Source organism: Triturus cristatus, chromosome 3_2 (genome assembly GCF_964204655.1).
Source record: "Triturus cristatus chromosome 3_2, aTriCri1.1, whole genome shotgun sequence".
NCBI lineage: Eukaryota > Metazoa > Chordata > Amphibia > Caudata > Salamandridae > Triturus > Triturus cristatus.
In genome coordinates this window covers 235,837,785-235,857,143 of record NC_140584.1, presented here as the reverse complement: position 1 = coordinate 235,857,143, position 19,359 = coordinate 235,837,785, and the positions used below count along the sequence as shown (strand labels likewise).

The window sequence follows — 19,359 nt, the reverse complement described above, 5'->3', positions numbered from 1 at the left end:
CAGCGGCAATATTGGCCCAGGGACCCTATACACGCACTCCGAGCGTATGTACGGTGCGTTTCACAACTGTCAGTGGTGACAGGCGGCACACAGACAGGAATGGAGCGGTCAGATATTGCCAAGGGTGGACACCAATGCATTGTCTGTGCAATACCACATGTGTGTGACACAGGTGTGTCAGGATGTGATGTGGCACTTAACCCCTGAGGTGTGGGCAATGCACATGTACGATGAGCTGTGTACACATGTCGTGTGTGATGGTGCGCATTGTACCACACATCCCCTGCACTCCTTTGACATGTGTGCATGTCGTACACACTAGTGGAGCCATGAGTCACTTGCATGTCCCAGTCACGGACACCCGCACCTGTCCCCTGATGCCAGGTACACGGAATATTACACATGACATGTGTATGGCTGCGTTGCACGCTGCAACCATGTCATGTGTGTGGCATATGTTTCCATGATTTTGCTGTAGGTGTGTGGTCCAATGCATCAGCAGTTGCTGCTGCCAACATGTGTCTGTGTGCAGATGGCCATGGCACACTGTTCCGCACACCAGCCCACATATGTGATTTGCCATGAGGTGTGTATGTATGCAACTACACGGAGTATCAACACAAGTACATATCCACATGCTCTCTATGTATGTTCTGTCTCGACATGTACTCCTCCAAGGCAACGTGTGTGGCCTGTCCTATTCCTATGACATGTGACCAGTGCATATCGCATCCAACAACCTGTCTGTACCATACGCATACTACTTCTGCACATGTGTGGATGTCTGTGAATCCTGTGATGCGTGTGCATGTTCACTTACACTGGCCCACAGCTAGTCTCATGCCATGTCATCGTGATCTTGCCCCCCTGCGTTAGTGGCTGTCCCTTGGTAGGAGTGTCTCCTGACTGGCGTACGTGTCCAGGAAATGTTGCACAGACCTGACTCAGAATGTGGCATATGTGTATTGGGTGTGTAACATGTGCTCAGTGCATTGACAATGTCGTTGTACAGTGCTCACTCTTCGGTGTTCCTTCCATTTCACTGCAGGGCTCCGCCTCTCCCTCGACGTATGCCAGACATGGCTGCCCTGCATGAACGGGACTGTATACGCCGCTACAGATTCAGCCAACGGTTGATTGATGAGTTGACTGGCCGGCTGGAAGCACAACTCCTCCCGCGCCACAGGTATCCCAGTGCACTGACACCCAAGTTGAAGGTGATGGCAGCCCTACATTTCCTTGCCACGGGTACGTTCCAACATACCATTGCTGATGTCGGGGGCATGTCCCAGACGATGTTCAGCCGTGTTCTGCATGATTTCTTAGAGGCCATGTTGGTTCACCTGGATGAGTACATTAAATTCCCAATTCGTGAGCAGTTGACAGATGTCAAGCGTGAGTTCTATGCCCTGGGAGGGATGCCCCATGTCATTGGGTCCATAGATGGGACACATGTTGCGTTGGTACCACCACAGGCACAGGAGGTGGTGTATAGGAATCGCAAACATTATCACTCCATTAATGCCCTTGTGGTGTGTCTGTCCAACATGGTGATTTCACATGTCTGTGTTCGCTTTCCAGGATCAGCACACGATGCCTTCATCATGAGGCGTAGGAGGCTGCCTGAAATGATGCTGCAGCTGCGGAACGAGCGAGCATGTATTGTTGGTGGGTAGACTCTGGCAGTTCAGTGTTTGGCGTCATCTTCCAATCTCACTGCCTGTGCTGACACACTTCTGTCCATGATGTTTCCTTGTAGGGGACGCTGGCTATCCCAACATGCCATGGCTGATGACGCCTGTCCGCAACCCCAGCACGGCTGCCGAGCACCGCTACAACAACGCACATGGGCGGACCAGGAGAGTCATTGAGAGGACGTTTGGACTTCTGAAGAGCCGATTCCGGTGCCTCCACAAGACCGGCGGAGCACTCCCATATGCCCCGGTGAAGGTGTGCAAGATCATCATCGTCTGCTGCATGCTGCACAACATGGCAGTGGAGGAAGCTGTTCCACTCATACTGGATCAAGATGACCAGGACCATCCACCCGTGGAGGATGAAGGCCTTGGTGACGGGGCAAGTGATGTGGAGGAGGAGGAGGCTGTGGAGGACATGCGGAGTCGGCTCATACGCAACTTCTTTGCTTAGTGGTGAGTTCCAGTGTCTGAGTGTGCACGCATTGGGCCGTGTGTGGCATGTGTTGCAATGTGTGTGTCCATCTGCATGTCTGCCAAGTGAGTCAGTGGTGTGTATTGAAGTCTCACTCGAGTGATGGCGCAATGGAAGGATGTTGTCTGAGGGTCATCATTGTCACCTGTCATGTTGACAACATGATACGTGTTGAGTACATGCTTGCGGATGTGCTCCTTTGGGCTGACTCCTTGTGTGTCTCTCTTCCACAGGTCCATGGGCATGCTGTCTGCTGGTGGCATTGTTGTGCTCCTGCTACTCCTCATGAACACAGCAACATGTGCTGATTCTGCGTCACATGCACGGGCAAGTTTTGAAATCTCCTTAGGTAAGGGATGCCTCACGGCGTTTTGGGTGTGTGAATTGTTTGTAGTCTGTGTGCACTTCTCCGGTTCATGTGTGTTCCATTTACATACATGTGGATCCTACATGGGGAACATGACATGGGGCAGGCTTCACCTGGAGCCATGGTCAGACTTGGTGACTGTCATGTGGCAGGGGATTGGGGATTGTGATGAGGCCATCATTGTGTGTAACACTGACCTCGGAAACATACAGGTTGCACCGGGTTGACATGGTGTGTGATTGCCCCATCAGGGCCTCAATGGTGTATAGCGGCCTCTCCGTGGCAGCAGGGGGTGTTTAGCTGTTATCCGTCACTTGTGTGCCAGTTCAATGGAATACCAGCATCTGTGTTGCAATGGGGGGTGCCAGTGTTGCTCCCACATGTTCATCCACATGACCTGTGTATGTGTTGACAGAGTATCATTGTCATTCCAACACACATGACTAATAAATTTGTCCCTCTGTCTCCAAGGTGCCTCTTCCCTGTCAATGGTGGCCTGTTGCCACTGTGCGTGCGGCATGTCTGGCATAGTTTTCTGAGGTGGTGCATATGTGTCTATGTGTAGAGTGACAAGATGCTAGGGGTTTGTCAGGGAGTGGGAACTGTATTATGCACAAGATGCACAGTTCCATCCACCTCAAGGCAAGAGAGACCATCCCCCAGGGCAACCACAACATCCGTGTCGAATCCTACCCTGCAGTATACGGACATGTGCCTTACGACTCCCATGATACTTGTCCATATCCGGAGTGCATCTGCACAGCTCTGCTACTGCATCGGGCAACCAGGCCACATCAACGTCCCAACGGGATGGGGGGAATGTTTCACAGCCAGCTGCAGGATGACCTTCTCGATCCACGCCCACACTCATGATGCAGCCCACAACCCCAACACAACCATGTGGCACTGTGATCCAAAACTCCATTCTGGCATCTCCATGCATCCAACCTCGGGCTAGCCACCATTTTCAACATCCGCCTGACGCAAGCATGCAGGACATTGTAGGGACACATGTCTAGACATACCTGGGAGCGGCAAGCCAGGGCACTCCACATGATCCCTGACCTCTGCGCATGACTGTTGCTCCCCTGAATGTGTCTGTAGCCACAGTTGTGCGGGAACCACTCAGCTGGTTGGGCCCAGCACAGGTGAGTATGGTACTCCATGTCTGTATCAGATGATACATTGGGACCCATGTGTGTCCTGGGCAAGACTGCGACCCCACGGTTTGGATGGTTGGAGTTAATTCTGAGATCAGGCATGCTTTGACTTTACGACACACACATGTATTGTAATAATGCAGAATCACGGTATCATCTTGTAAGTGTGATTAATTTATTTGTGGTGGGGTACGGGTTTGTGGGGATGACAAGAGGTGCACAGCGGGAGTGTAGAATCCAAAGTTCACTGGGGGAGTTGGTATCCTTGCCGTAGCAAAATGTCAGAGTCCATGCCACAGTCTTCGTCAACATAGGTCAGACAGTGACCAGCAAGTCCATGTGGCAGAGAATGTCATGTGCTGCTATTGGGCCAGAGGGCCAGGTGCCAGGCCAGGTGACCTGGGAGATGGTGATGTTCTGCTGACTCTCACAGTCTTTTTCGTGGACGACCCACCTTCCTGCGGGGACCCTCGGAAGCAGTCCGTGACGATGTCTGTGACGCTCCGTCGGATGAATCCTCCTCCTCCTGATCCCTCCCTGTGTCTGGTAATGGCCTTCGCCTGGTGCCACAGGGAGGGTTGCCCATGTTGTCGGCAATCCGACGGAGTACACCGGTCATTTGGGTTTGCACCGCCACGAGCTCAGCCTGTCTATCCTCCATCCTTCCTTGGTGTTGCAGTTGACAGGCATGTTGCTGGGACTGCAGGGTCTTCATCTCCTGGAGGGTCCCCTTGATGTCATTGAGGGTGGACGCAATCTGGTCCATGCCCCTGGTGTCACGCCGGTATGTATCCAGGATGTTGCTGACCTGGGACACTACCGGGTCCTGAGCTGCCTGGTCAGGTTCGCGCCTCCGCCGTCCTCCACTCCCGCCACCCCTGCCCACGTGCACCTGGCCTGCCGTTGTGGGTGCATCGGGTCTCCGGGACCCCTGAGGGATGGCATCTGCGTTGCCGCCTGCCTCCTCCTGGGTGCCCGGAGGACCGTGTCCCTCCTGGGCAGACTGGCTGGGTGGTCGTGTGCGGGCAGGGCTCCTGGACGTCTCCTGGGATGTGGCAGGAATGGGGGTGGTGGTTGGCACAGTTGTACCTGACGCAGGTGCTGCAGGTGGTTGGACACCAGAGGGGCCAGGTTGGTCTGGGTCATCCACGGAGTGGTGAGAGTCATCGCTGGCGGTGGGGTCCTCATCCCGCGGAGCCTGGTCCTGTGAGACTTCCCCCCCAGTGTTGGGGGGTGTTCGTCGACGTTGACCTGTGTGTGAGAGAGACAATGTTAACAGTGTCACATGTGGCATCCATGTTTCATGCATTTCTGATTTGGCACTCTTCCTCTGGGTAGTTGGATCTGTCTTGCATTCCTCTCACAGTGCACTTGTGCATGGGTATGTCCCTTGGCCACAGCTGTCAGGGCTTTACGCATGTGTGAGACACAATCTTAGTTGATGCATCTATTTGGGTACACAGTCAGCAGTGTGGTGTGCGGGCGTAGCGAGCCATGCAGAGGCGCCTTACGTGTTGCACTGTACGTGGCCAAATGGTGTTTTGCCAAGGCAATTTGATGTTGCAGGTAGGGGACTGAAGCATTTGTGACAGGGTTCTTACCGACACAGTGGGTGGGTATACTGGGTGTGTGGTTAGGTCTGTGCCTGCAGCACGGATGGACTCGTGCACAGATTGACACATGGACCGGTCTTCATCTACGGAAAGGGGGGGTTTGAGGCACTGCCAGACCTGGTCTGCATGCACACAGTCCACCGGCTGACGAGTGGACATGGCCACACCACCCAAGGGTGATTTAGTCTCCCTGTGTCTCCCTTCCTCCCTCCCTCTGTCACCCTCCTCCCTCCCTCTGTCGGTCTCCCTCTGTCACCCTACTCCCTCCCTCTGTCTGTCTCCCTGTGTCCCCCTCTGTCTCCTTCCCTCTCATTCCCCCTCTCCCTCCCTCTCTTTGTCACTCTCTGTCACCTCAGGCCAGCTTCCTGGGCACACACAGTTAGCCGGTCTTTGAATGGCCATTGGCTTGTTCATGTGAGTTAGTCCATGTTCTCCGGGCACCCATTGGGCAGTGTGTCTGAGTGTAGGCTGCTGCTGTGGCGGTGTGTGCTGAGACTCTATCAGAGCGATGCATCTTCATTGTCTGCTGTCATGTGCAAATTGTGCCTTCAGACCCATGTCATCCTGCATGGCAGCCACCATTTGCAGGCAAGACAGTACTGTGTGGGTACACACAGTTTGTATGGCTGTGCCCTGGGCCATATGGGCTGAGGGCATTGTTTTGTGCTTGTGAGTTGCTCAATGTTAGTTTTGATGCCCCCACTGCCAGCATCGACCACATCCTGTGTTGTGTTGGTGTTTTGTGTGGCCTGTGACTTGGCATGGCCCTGATTGATGCATGGGGCATGGAGGCGCTAGTGGCATGTGTGTGTTTGTGGAGTGTTGTTGTGTGCGGTGGTGGCTTGGGGGGGTGGCATGCATGATTGATTGTGTATGGCATCCCCCCCATGTGGGGTGATTTGTTTGTGTACTCACCAGGGTCTGGGAGTCCAGGCAGTCCGTGTAGTCCCTCCACCGCCAGCGTGGACATCACCTTCTCCTCCCAGGGATGGTATTGTACCGGTCTGGGGGGCGGCCCTCCTCCAGTGATGTTCCCCTGGTTGTGATTGTCAGTCATCTTCCTCTTGACCGTCCTCCGGAGATCGTACCACCTGGATTGGCACTCGTGCCTGGTCCTTCTGGTGGTCCCAACAGCATTCACAGAATCGACAATCCTCTGCCACATGGCCGTTTTTTCGGATATGCTGGTCTGTCTGACCAATGTCCCAAAGAGCTGTGGCTCGACTCTGAGGATTTCGTCGACAAGGATCTCCAGCTCCTCCTTCGTGAACTTTGGATTCTTGGTGGTGGACATGGCGTGGGGTGTGGGTGTGGATGGTTGTGGGGGTGTGGGTGTGGATGGTTGTGGGGGTGTGGGGGTGGATGGTTGTGGGTGTGTGGGTGTGGTAGTGGAGGTGTGTGTGTGAATGTGATGAGGGGGTGTTTGTGTAGGTGGTTGTGTGAAGGTATGCAAGTGTGAGGTTCAAGTATGGTGGTGTGGGTCGTCTGTGGGCTCTGGCAGCAGTGGGTCTGTTGCAAAGGCTCATGGTTTGTGTGTGTGGTCCATTTTTATTGGTCCATTTGTGGGTGTGGCTGTGTTTGAAATTTGTGTGGGTGTGTTATGAGGAGTGATTGAGTTTTGGGCCTCTGTTTGGCAGTTTGGCAGTTGCAGGTGAGTGTATGTGATGTTTGTGGGATTGTTGGGCATGTTTGGTGGTGTGGGGAAACTCTAATTGACTCTCCTTGTGTAAATATGGTTTGTCCTGGTTCAGTACGTGTGTTTTTGGCGTCAGTACGGTCCGTACATGCACTGGTGGGGGTACGGTCCGTACATTCCCTGGTGGGGTGTGGGTACGGCCCTACATACACGGGTGGGGGTTCAGTGCGTACATACACGGCTGGGGGGGGGTTCGGTGCGTACATACACGGGGGGGTTTGGTGCGTACATACACGGGTGGGGGTTCGGGGGCGTACATACACGGGTGGTGGTTGGGTGCGTACATACACGGGTGGGGGTTTGGTGCGTACATACACGGCTGGGGGGGGTTTGGTGCGTACATACACGGGTGGTGGTTCGGTGCGTACATACACGGCTGGGGGGGGTTCGGTGCGTACATACACGGGGGGGGTTTGGTGCGTACATACACGGGTGGGGGTTTGGTGCGTACATACACGGGTGGGGGTTCGGTGCGTACATACACGGCTGGGGGGGGTTTGGTGCGTACATACACGGGTGGTGGTTCGGTGCGTACATACACGGCTGGGGGGGGTTCGGTGCGTACATACACGGGGGGATTTAGTGCGTACATACACAGGTGGGGGTTTGGTGCGTACATACACGGGTGGGGGTTCGGTGCGTACATACACGGCTGGGGGGGGTTTGGTGCGTACATACACGGGTGGTGGTTCGGTGCATACATACACGGCTGGGGGGGGTTCGGTGCGTACATACACGGGTGGGGGTTTGGTGCGTACATACACGGGTGGGGGTTCGGGGGCGTACATACACGGGTGGTGGTTGGGTGCGTACATACACGGGTGGGGGTTTGGTGCGTACATACACGGCTGGGGGGGTTTGGTGCGTACATACATGGGTGGTGGTTCGGTGCGTACATACACGGCTGGGGGGGGTTCGGTGCGTACATACACGGCTGGGGGGGTTCGGTGCGTACATACACGGGTGGGGGTTTGGTGCGTACATACACGGGTGGGGGTTCGGGGGCGTACATACACGGGTGGTGGTTGGGTGCGTACATACACGGGTGGGGGTTTGGTGCGTACATACACGGCTTAGGGGGGGTTCAGTGCGTACATACACGGGTGGGGGTTTGGTGCGTACATACACGGGTGGGGGTTCGGGGGCGTACATACACGGGTGGTGGTTGGGTGCGTACATACACGGGTGGGGGTTCGGTGCGTACATACACGGCTGGGGGGGGTTTGGTGCGTACATACACGGGTGGTGGTTCGGTGCGTACATACACGGCTGGGCGGGGGTTCGGTGCGTACATACACGGCTGGGGGGGGTTCGGTCCGTTCATACACGGCTGGGGGGGGTTCGGTGCGTACATACACGGCTGGGGGGGGGTTCGGTCCGTTCATACACGGGTGGGGGTTTGGTGCGTACATACACGGGTGGGGGTTCGGGGGCGTACATACACGGGTGGGGGTTTGGTGCGTACATACACGGGTGGGGGTTCGGTGCGTACATACGCGGGCGGGGGGGTGGTGGGGTGTTCGGCGCGTATGCGGGCACATGTCTCCATGGTTGCTATGGGAGTTCGGTTCGGACGGTGTTTTTTGCGTACGGTTGTGTAATGGGGAGGACGGGAGGGATCGTACTTGCGCTGTCGGACTTTATTTTTCCGCACGGTGGGTTTTTCGACCGGGGACGTGTCGGTGACTTTTCCCGACCCGAGGACGTGTGGGGAAATCTTCCCAATGCGATTCGTATGGACTTTTTTCCGTTCGAATCGTACTTGGCAGTTTGTACGCTACTTTGACGATTCGGACGGAAAAAAATCCGGATACGAGTCGGACGGGGAATTTTTTTACCGGATCGGAATTGGCACCTTAATTGTTTTTGAACTCTTAGTTCTTCAGTATACCACGGAGCGGTCGGTGTACTTCTATTCCTAGAATGGCGCTTGGTGGGTGCCAGGAAATTTGTGGCATCACCAAGCCAATCATGGAATTGACAGGTGGCAATAGTGGGATCATCGGATAGGATTGGACGAGTTTTGTCCAGTAGTGTTTTGAGTTCATTTTGATCTAGACTCTTCCATACTTTAAAGGCGCGTGGCTTAGTAGGTGTAACCTTCTTCCTCAGTGGTTCCTTTATTGTCAGACCGCTGAATATGGCAAAATGATCCGTCCAAGACATGGGCAGAATATTTAATATGTGCAGGCCCTCTACGTTGGAAAAGATACCATCCAGCGTGTTTCCTGCCTGGTGGGTGGAGGCGGTGACCAGTTGTCTGAGGCCCATTATTTCTAGGTCTGATATAAGGGCGGCGGTGTCCCTATCATTCACTTGTTCTAGGTGAAAGTTCATATCACCCATCAATGTGGTAGACTCTTCGTTGGCTATCGATTCGGTAATTGCGCTAAGGTTAGTGAGGAAACCTGCTTTGGTCCCAGGGGGACGATATAAGAGCACTCCCTTGAAGTTGAAGAGGGCTGTGAACGTTATGTTAAAGTGCATGGCTTCACATGAGGTGGCAGGAATGAATGCTGTTCGGACCTCAAACCGATCTCTTATTATAATAGCTAAACCCCCTCCCTTTTTGCCAACCCTATCCTGTCGATAGGCTTTGTAGCCGGGAGGGACAGCCATTACAAAATCAGGTGCCGAGGAATCATCCGTCCAAGTTTCCGTAATATACAGGGCATCTAAGTTATTGTCAGTAATAAGGTCTGCTATTACTTGGCTGTGTTTGCCCAGAGAGCGCGCATTAATGAGTGCCATAAGGATAACCACTTTGTTTACATCACATTGCACATTAAAGAGCGCCTTTGAGTTGTTGACACGGATCATAGTGTTGCAATGGGGGCAGATCAAGTTGGCAGCCATTGTTATCTGTAGGAAGTCGTGTTTAGTGCATTGAGAGGGGGAGATTGGTTGAAGCCTCATCAAAGCCGAACGTGAGTAGACTAGCTTAGGATGTGAGGAGACCGGAGCAGGGGTCATGGCCCTTGGAGCGGGCCAGGCGCGGACGGGCGCAGACGGGCTTGCCTTCGGCGCGCCGCCAGTGCGCCCGCTGCGCGGACGGATGTTCATACCCTTATATCCGGTGTGAGGAGGGCGTGAGGTGTCGAGCAGCTGCAGCGCTACCCCTCCCTCACCCAAGATGGCCGGACCCCTTCTCCACAAGCACGAGGATGTGGCAGTACGCGCTGGTCTTGAGGGCGAGAATTCGTGCAGGTAGCTTAACACTAAACAACTGCAGTAATCAAATTTTAAAAGTGAACAGTGTAATTTAAAAATGAGCACACAACAGAGTAATGCCCCCGGCTTCCGCCTCAGGGGAGAGACAAATGCGAAGTCAGCGCGCAGCGCTACTCGCCTGATTAAGTACTCTGGGAGGGCGGGAGGCGTCGAGCAGCTGCAGCGCTACCCCTCCCTCACCCAAGATGGCCGGACCCCTTCTCCACAAGCGCGAGGATGTGGCAGTACGCGCTGGTCTTGAGGGCGAGAATACGTGCAGGTAGCTTAACACTAAACAACTGCAGTAATCAAATTTTAAAAGTGAACAGTGTAATTTAAAAATGAGCACACAACAGAGTAATGCCCCCGGCTTCCGCCTCAGGGGAGAGACAAATGCGAAGTCAGCGCGCAGCGCTACTCGCCTGATTAAGTACTCTGGGAGGGCGGGAGGCGTCGAGCAGCTGCAGCGCTACCCCTCCCTCACCCAAGATGGCCGGACCCCTTCTCCACAAGCGCAAGGATGTGGCAGTACGCGCTGGTATTGAGGGCGAGAATACGTGCAGGTAGCTTAACACTAAACAACTGCAGTAATCAAATTTTAAAAGTGAACAGTGTAATTTAAAAATGATTACAGAGTAATAAAGAGAGTCTAAAACTCTAGATCATCCAGCAATGTGTGGAGCCCAGGGATGGTCCAGTCTCAATTAGCTCCTTTGTCCTTGACTCCTAGTGTCTCCATTGTTGCCCTTACTAGGGCCTTGAGCATGGTAATTCACCATTGTAGTCTGATCGAGTTTCAGAGGTGTAATCACATCAGAGGGTCTACACAAAACAGGCTGAAATTGCTCCAGTGGGTGATGGGATTTTGCTAACTGATTCTTGGCTATGCATACTTTGAACTCTTTGAATTCTTTTTTAGTAGAGTTGAGGATCCATGTGTGTGGGGAGTTGGTGACTGTAAGAAATGGGGTTTCTCGTTGGCTAGGGTATGTACCTAAGCCAGGCAGAATCCACCACTCAAGTCAGGTGACTTGCTAAACAGTTGTAAACCAATCACACCATGTTTAGAGTAGAGAGCACATTTACTTTAGCACTGATTAACAGTGATAAAGTTCCCAAAGTCCTAAAGCCAACAAAAAGAGTGTCAGGAAAAATAGGAGGAAGACGGCAAAACATTTGGGGATAGCCTGGCAAAAAGGGCCAGCTCTAACAGTGACAACGTTAGGTTTCCCAACAGACATCTTTAAATGTGCCAGTCTTCGTTTCTGAGGTGCCCTTCTCATTCACTAAGGATTGTTACCACCCTGTGGGTGTGTTCGTTTTTGGGGGTGAAAACTGTGGCCAACAGGACTTTGGAAAGACGTCAAAGAGAAGTGTGTGTGGGTCCCATCACATTGGGCACCACCAGATTCATTTGTTTTCCCCATGTGTACACCCACTATTTCTCCTTGTGACTGCTATTCTTCCCTAACTTTCCCATGGTGCAATACCAGCCATATTCACAGGCATGATGAGTGGACAAAAAACAGGGCTGTCTAAGCAGACAAATTGAAGCCATTGGCACAATATTTTCTACAACAGTATAAATACCAAGCTAGGAAATTACAATAAACACATTTGCAAAAGGTATTCTGTATAAGTCAGTTGAAGGGCCTTTATGAATGGGTATTTTGTATTTGTCTTGGTGGCAGTCACAAGTTGGAGTGCTATTCAGGGCTTTTATGAATGGGCCTTTTGTGTTTGCCTTGGTGGCAGTCGCAATTGTGAGTGCTATTCAGGGCCTTCATCTATGGCTCTTTTGTATTTGCCTTGGTGACTGGAGTAAATCTAAGTCTTAACATATTCCCTGAAGGATTTGTTTCATTTTAAATATGGCAAATCTGTATAATTTTCTCTACCAGTTTAAACATTACTTATGTGCATTACAATAACCTTGAGGGAAGAAATTAACATAGTTATGCCCTCTATGATTTCATTTGCCTCCTTCATATTTGAATTTGAATATGTGTTAACTGTCATTGCCTTCAGTGCTTGTCTCACTAGTAATTTTGCACAGCAAATATGCTTGTGCAGAGCATGCACATGTGCTAACAGCCCTATTAAATAAAGTACTGCTACTATCATACATAAGCTTCCTTTGCTATCATAATGCTATTCACAGCCCACATTTCTCCATTGAGGGTCTTGATATTATGTTTTAATCTGTAGCAAAGTTTTTGCCATTTATTACACTTCAAGCCCTTAATCCAAATAACCGACACAATTCACCTCAAGCATTTTCTCTGTCAATGTTCACAGAAATACATCCAAACCAACCATACACAGGTATATAACCATCCACTTGAAATGATTCCTTTGTCCAGAACAATTACTGCTCAGAGGGCCAGCTGCTAATGGTTCATAGGCAGTGAGTTTGCAAAACAGATGCCGATCAAGTGGTATTTAGGGGAGGAGTGAATGCTTTCAAGTGACGGCATAAATAAAATGGCTGAGAAGAATCATGTGCTAGTGGTAGGTTGGATTGAGGTTAAGGTCTCCATATGAGTGGAAAATTGCCACAAATTGGGTGTTACAACACTGAATGATGGGCAGTGAGCTCAATGATGAGTTCTAGCGTACTCATTCCCAGCCACAAAGGTTTAATTACAAACTCTCTTTTCCATAACTTTCAATAAATATGTCTGCGTTTGCAAGTTTTAAATCAGCATGACTGTTATTACACAATACAAAGTAGGAGAGTTACTGTTGTTAAGCATACACCTCTTTAAATTACATGATTTTGAGATAATTATCCCAAGTACATCATTGACAGTGTTTCATATAAAAACATTGTATACAAGGAACAAGGGCAACCCTACTCACAAGGAACTAGGGCAATTAATATGTAACAGAGAGGCAATGGTTCCTGTGGACAATAGACAGGATACTTAATATTTACTGTGCACAATGGCAGTTACTATTGGTATATGTAAAGACTCGCGGGTGGTCCGAAAACGCACTGTGAACACTGTCCGATTCTTCCGCTCAGCTGGTTGAGATGTCCCTGATTCCCTCAAACAGTCGCTGTGAAGCGTGTTCAGGCATTCTATTGGGTAGGTAGAAACTGTATGAGATTCAGGCACAGAGGTTCTATCAGTTGTTAGTAATTATGGAGGTATACATTTCATTGGTTGAGCTACAGATACATATATATGTGTTTTATGTCATTCTTCTGTTACAGCATATACTTACTCAGTGGCTTCTACTCCATGGGTCATATCCTCATGCTGCAGTGGGTGAGCAGTCTATATATCGACTTTTTAATATCGAGGGACAGAAATATCGAGTCAAAAATATCGAATGTACAAAATATCGTAATAGATAATATCGATGTGAAAAATATCCTTTTTTTTTTTTTACTTATATGTCGATGTAAGTAATATCGTTAGTAATAATATCGACATGTGAAAATATCGTCATTGTATGTTTAGTAAATATTTTGAAGTTGTTTGTATAAATAGTTAAAATGTATATAATATGAGAAATATTTATATTGTTTTAGGGGCGGGATGTTGGGTTATAGGGGATGAGGGTGGGGAGTGTTTTAAAAAAGTTAATTAATTTTTTTTAAATATTGTAAAATTTAATTCGAAAATTTTATTTAAAATGTGAAATGTATATTTAATTTTAGGAGCGGGATGTTGGTTTATAGGGGATAAGGGTGGGAAGTGTTTTAAAAATGTTTATATATTGTTTAATTTAAAATAAAAATAATTTAGAAATTTTAAATTAAATTTAGAATTTTAAAAATAATTTTAGGAGCGGGATGTTGGTTTATAGGGGATAAGGGTGGGAAGTGTTTTAAAAATTTTTATATATTTGTTAATTTAAAAAAAAAATTATTTAGAAATTGTAAATTAAATTTAGAATTGTAAAAAAAATTTTAGGAGCGGGATGTTGGTTCATAGGGGATAAGGGTGGGAAGTGTTTTAAAAATGTTTATATATTTTTAAAAATGTTAAAAAAAAATTTAGAAATTGGAAATGAAATTTAGAATTTTAGAAATAATCTTAGGAGCGGGATGTTGGTTTATAGGGGATAAGGGTGGGAAGTGTTTAAAAAATGTTTATATATTTGTTAATTTTGTATTAAAAATATTTAGAAATTGTAAATTACATTTCGAATTTTACAAATATTTTTAGGAGCGGGATGTTGGTTTATAGGGGATAAGGGTGGGAAGTGTTTTAAAAATGTTTATATATTGTTTAATTATTTAATACATTTATTTATAAATTGTAAATTAAATTTTGAATTTTACAAATAATTTTAGGAGCGGTATGTTGGTTTAGAGGGGATAAGGGTGGGAAGTGTTTTAAAAATGTTTATATATTTGTTAATTTTGTATTAAAATAATTTAGAAATTGAAAATTAAATTGCGAATTTTACAAATATTTTTAGGAGCGGGATGTTGGTTTATAGGGGATAAGGGTGGGAAGTGTTTTAAAAATGTTTATATATTGTTTAATTTTTTTATAAATTTATTTAGAAATTGTAAATTATATTTCGAATTTTACAGATATTATTAGGAGCGGGATGTTGGTTTATAGGGGATAAGGGTGGGAAGTGTTTTAAAAATGTTTATATAATGTTTAATTTTTAAAAAAAAATATTTAGAAATTGTAAATTAAATTTCTAAAATTACAAATAATTTTAGGAGCTGGATGTTGGTTGATAGGGGATAAGGGTGGGAAGTGTTTAAATTTTTTTTATATATTTGTTAATTTTTAATAAAAATTATTTTGAAATTGTAAATTATATTTAGAATTTAGGAGTGGAATGTTGGGTTATAGGGGATAAGGTTGGGAAGTTAATTTAAAATGTTTATATATTTTTTAATTTTAAAAAAAGATTATTTTGAAAATTTAAATATAATTTAGAATTTTACTAATCCCATAATTAAATATAGATTTCAGTCAGAATAGTAAATTAATTAAGTTCAGTGTCCAGCATCTACCCTAATTAAATATAGATTGGAGTGAGAATAGTAAATTAATTAAGTTCAGTGTCTAGCACTTATCTTAATTAAATATAGATTGGAGTGGGAATAGTAAATGAATTAAGTTCTGTGTCCAGCACATACTCTAATGTAATATAGGTTGGAGTGAGAATAGTAAATTAATTAAGTTCAGTGTCCAGCACTTATCTTAATTAAATATAGACTGGAGTGGGAATAGTAAATTAATTCAGTTCAGTGTCCAGCACATACTGTAATTAAATATAGGTTGGAGTGAGAATAGTAAATTTATTAAGTTCAGTGTCCAGCACTTATCTTCATTTAATATAGACTGGAGTGGGAATAGTAAATTAATTAAGTTCAGTGTCCAGCACCTACTCTAATTTAATATAGGTTGGAGTGAGAATAGTAAATTAATTATGTTCAGTGTCCAGCACTTATCTTAATTAAATATAGACTAGAGTGGGAATAGTAAATTAATTAAGTTCAGTGTCCAGCATCTACCCTAATTAAATATAGATTGGAGTGAGAATAGTAAATTAATTAAGTTCAGTGTCCAGCACTTATCTTAATTAAATATAGATTGGAGTGGGAATAGTAAATTAATTAAGTTCTGTGTCCAGCACATACTCTAAGAAAATATAGGTTGGAGTGAGAATAGTAAATTAATTAAGTTCAGTGTCCAGCACTTATCTTAATTAAATATAGACTGGAGTGGGAATAGTTAATTAATTAAGTTCAGTGTCCAGCACCTACTCTAATGTAATATAGACTGGAGTGGGAATAGTTAATTAATTAAGTTCAGTGTCCAGCACCTACTCTAATGTAATATAGACTGGAGTGGGAATAGTTAATTAATTAAGTTCAGTGTCCAGCATCTACTCTAATGTAATATAGGTAATTAAGTTCAGTGTCCAGCACTTATCTTAATTAAATATAGATTGGAGTGGGAATAGTAAATTAATTAAGTTCTGTGTCCAGCACATACTCTAAGAAAATATAGGTTGGAGTGAGAATAGTAAATTAATTAAGTTCAGTGTCCAGCACTTATCTTAATTAAATATAGACTGGAGTGGGAATAGTTAATTAATTAAGTTCAGTGTCCAGCACCTACTCTAATGTAATATAGACTGGAGTGGGAATAGTTAATTAATTAAGTTCAGTGTCCAGCACCTACTCTAATGTAATATAGACTGGAGTGGGAATAGTTAATTAATTAAGTTCAGTGTCCAGCATCTACTCTAATGTAATATAGGTTGGAGTGAGAATAGTAAATTAATTAAGTTCAGTGTCCAGCACTTATCTTAATTAAATATAGACTGGAGTGGGAATAGTAAATTAATTCAGTTCAGTGTCCAGCACATACTGTAATTAAATATAGGTTGGAGTGAGAATAGTAAATTTATTAAGTTCAGTGTCCAGCACTTATCTTCATTTAATATAGACTGGAGTGGGAATAGTAAATTAATTAAGTTCAGTGTCCAGCACCTACTCAAATTTAATATAGGTTGGAGTGAGAAGAGTAAATTAATTATGTTCAGTGTCCAGCACTTATCTTAATTAAATATAGACTAGAGTGGGAATAGTAAATTAATTAAGTTCAGTGTCCAGCATCTACCCTAATTAAATATAGATTGGAGTGAGAATAGTAAATTAATTAAGTTCAGTGTCCAGCACTTATCTTAATTAAATATAGATTGGAGTGGGAATAGTAAATTAATTAAGTTCTGTGTCCAGCACATACTCTAAGAAAATATAGGTTGGAGTGAGAATAGTAAATTAATTAAGTTCAGTGTCCAGCACTTATCTTAATTAAATATAGACTGGAGTGGGAATAGTTAATTAATTAAGTCCAGTGTCCAGCACCTACTCTAATGTAATATAGACTGGAGTGGGAATAGTTAATTAATTACGTTCAGTGTCCAGCACCTACTCTAATGTAATATAGGTTGGAGTGAGAATAGTAAATTTATTAAGTTCAGTGTCCAGCATTTATCTTCATTTAATATAGATTGGAGTGGGAATAGTAAATAAATTAAGTTCTGTGTACAGCATTTATCTTAATTAAATATAGATTGGAGTGGGAATAGTAAATTAATTCAGTTCAGTGTCCAGCACATACTGTAATTAAATATAGGTTGGAGTGAGAATAGTAAATTTATTAAGTTCAGTGTCCAGCACTTATCTTCATTTAATATAGACTGGAGTGGGAATAGTAAATTAATTAAGTTCAGTGTCCAGCACCTACTCTAATTTAATATAGGTTGGAGTGAGAATAGTAAATTAATTATGTTCAGTGTCCAGCACTTATCTTAATTAAATATAGACTAGAGTGGGAATAGTAAATTAATTAAGTTCAGTGTCCAGCATCTACCCTAATTAAATATAGATTGGAGTGAGAATAGTAAATTAATTAAGTTCAGTGTCCAGCACTTATCTTAATTAAATATAGATTGGAGTGGGAATAGTAAATTAATTAAGTTCTGTGTCCAGCACATACTCTAAGAAAATATAGGTTGGAGTGAGAATAGTAAATTAATTAAGTTCAGTGTCCAGCATTTATTTTAATTAAATATAGATTGGAGTGGGAATAGTAAATTAATTAAGTTCTGTGTCCAGCACATACTGCCAACTCAGTGAATTATGGTGTACCAGAAACTCACCTCAGAACCCAGAACCCAGTATCCGGCTAGTATTAGTGTCCCATTCGTTATCCGAGATTAGGCTCAGAGATCCTAATGAAAAGACAGCCCAGAACAAGCGACTCAGTATACTCTCAGGAATGGTGGGAATCGGAAATACCTGTTCGTATATTATTCTCACATCAGTCCACAACAAGAATCAACAGAGACACGGTGAAAATAAAAATAGTTTATTTTTATAGACCACGTGTCCTAAGATGCAGTACTTTGGCTAATACAAGCAGACAAATGATTAAAATCAAAACCATCAGCATCGTTACAATACCATAGAATATAAAAGGGGTGATCATATTATAATGACAGTGGATAATACCACCTTCCCTTTACTAAGAAGCTAATATTATTATTATGCTAATAGAAGGTCTCTTAGGCTTGAATAGGGGACCCCATACCTCAAAGATCAGCTTAGTGAAATCACATCACAGGAGCATCAGGAGTCTTCTCGCAGGAAGGCTCGTCTTCGGTCTGCATAATAAACATGATGTCTGTGTTATTAAAAGCACCAACTTTCAGGTATTTACAGCTGCCTGTGTGTTATGTCTAAATAGTGGGTCGATCAACCTAGAGTAGAAAACATGCATTGTCTAACAAACCAGGCTGTTTTGTCACGCCATGTACAGACCAAGGTCGCTGCGCAGAGCTCGGGATGGTAACAACAGATTGCTTCCGTGTGAGGCAAAGCTCGAGTCAGCTGTTTGTTTAAGCAATAACATGTAAACGCAGTGTCGTGCGCAAAAGCGGCAAGATGGCTTTCTAACATCTAACGCGGTTATGCTAACTTAACAATGTATGTACATATTAAGGGAGTCCTCACTACATGCCCCCTTGATCGAAGCACTATACAGTAGGCAAGAAAAAAGAGAATGCAAAGTTCAGTTTCGACACAGCAGAACAAGGCGTATTCAATTAATAAACAATTTATAGTTCAGGCAAAAGCCGAAAACATGAAAACCGAAAAGGGGAGAAAAAACAAAAAAACCACAAACGTGTGATGGGAAAAATTTAAAAATGTTGCTGTGGACAGCAGTCCAAAGTCACGGGAGAAAAAACCTAGCGGACCACAGTTCACTCAATCCATGAACGTAAATGCAGCATACGTGGCCACTGCTTCCAACAAGAAATCGTTTGCAGAGTCACGAAAAGTTTCAGCCATCCAATTAATCAAAGAAAAGGAACATACATGTTCTTCAATGAGCGGAGCCTCTAGCACAATCAGAGGGCAACCGAATTGTTCCTCCAGATAGCTCATATTCAAGAAATCATAGGCTGCTCTTGCGATGTCCCAATTACCCAGGATACCATGCGCCACACCACAGGCCATAATCCGAACACCAGAACAGGCAAACTCGTGAGACACTAAGGGCCTCATCAGTTGATCATAATCCGGCACCGGAGACACCGTGTTGGTTAAGCAGAAATCCAAAGGCCATTCAAAGGGACAATCTAGGC

General features: G+C 45.6%; 1 protein-coding gene across 5 annotated transcripts in view; it reads right to left on the bottom strand.

Moving 5' to 3' along the window:
• KYNU (kynureninase) overlaps positions 1–19,359 on the bottom strand; it is a 996,465-nt gene that overhangs the window by 753,745 nt on the left and 223,361 nt on the right. The window lies entirely within an intron of this gene.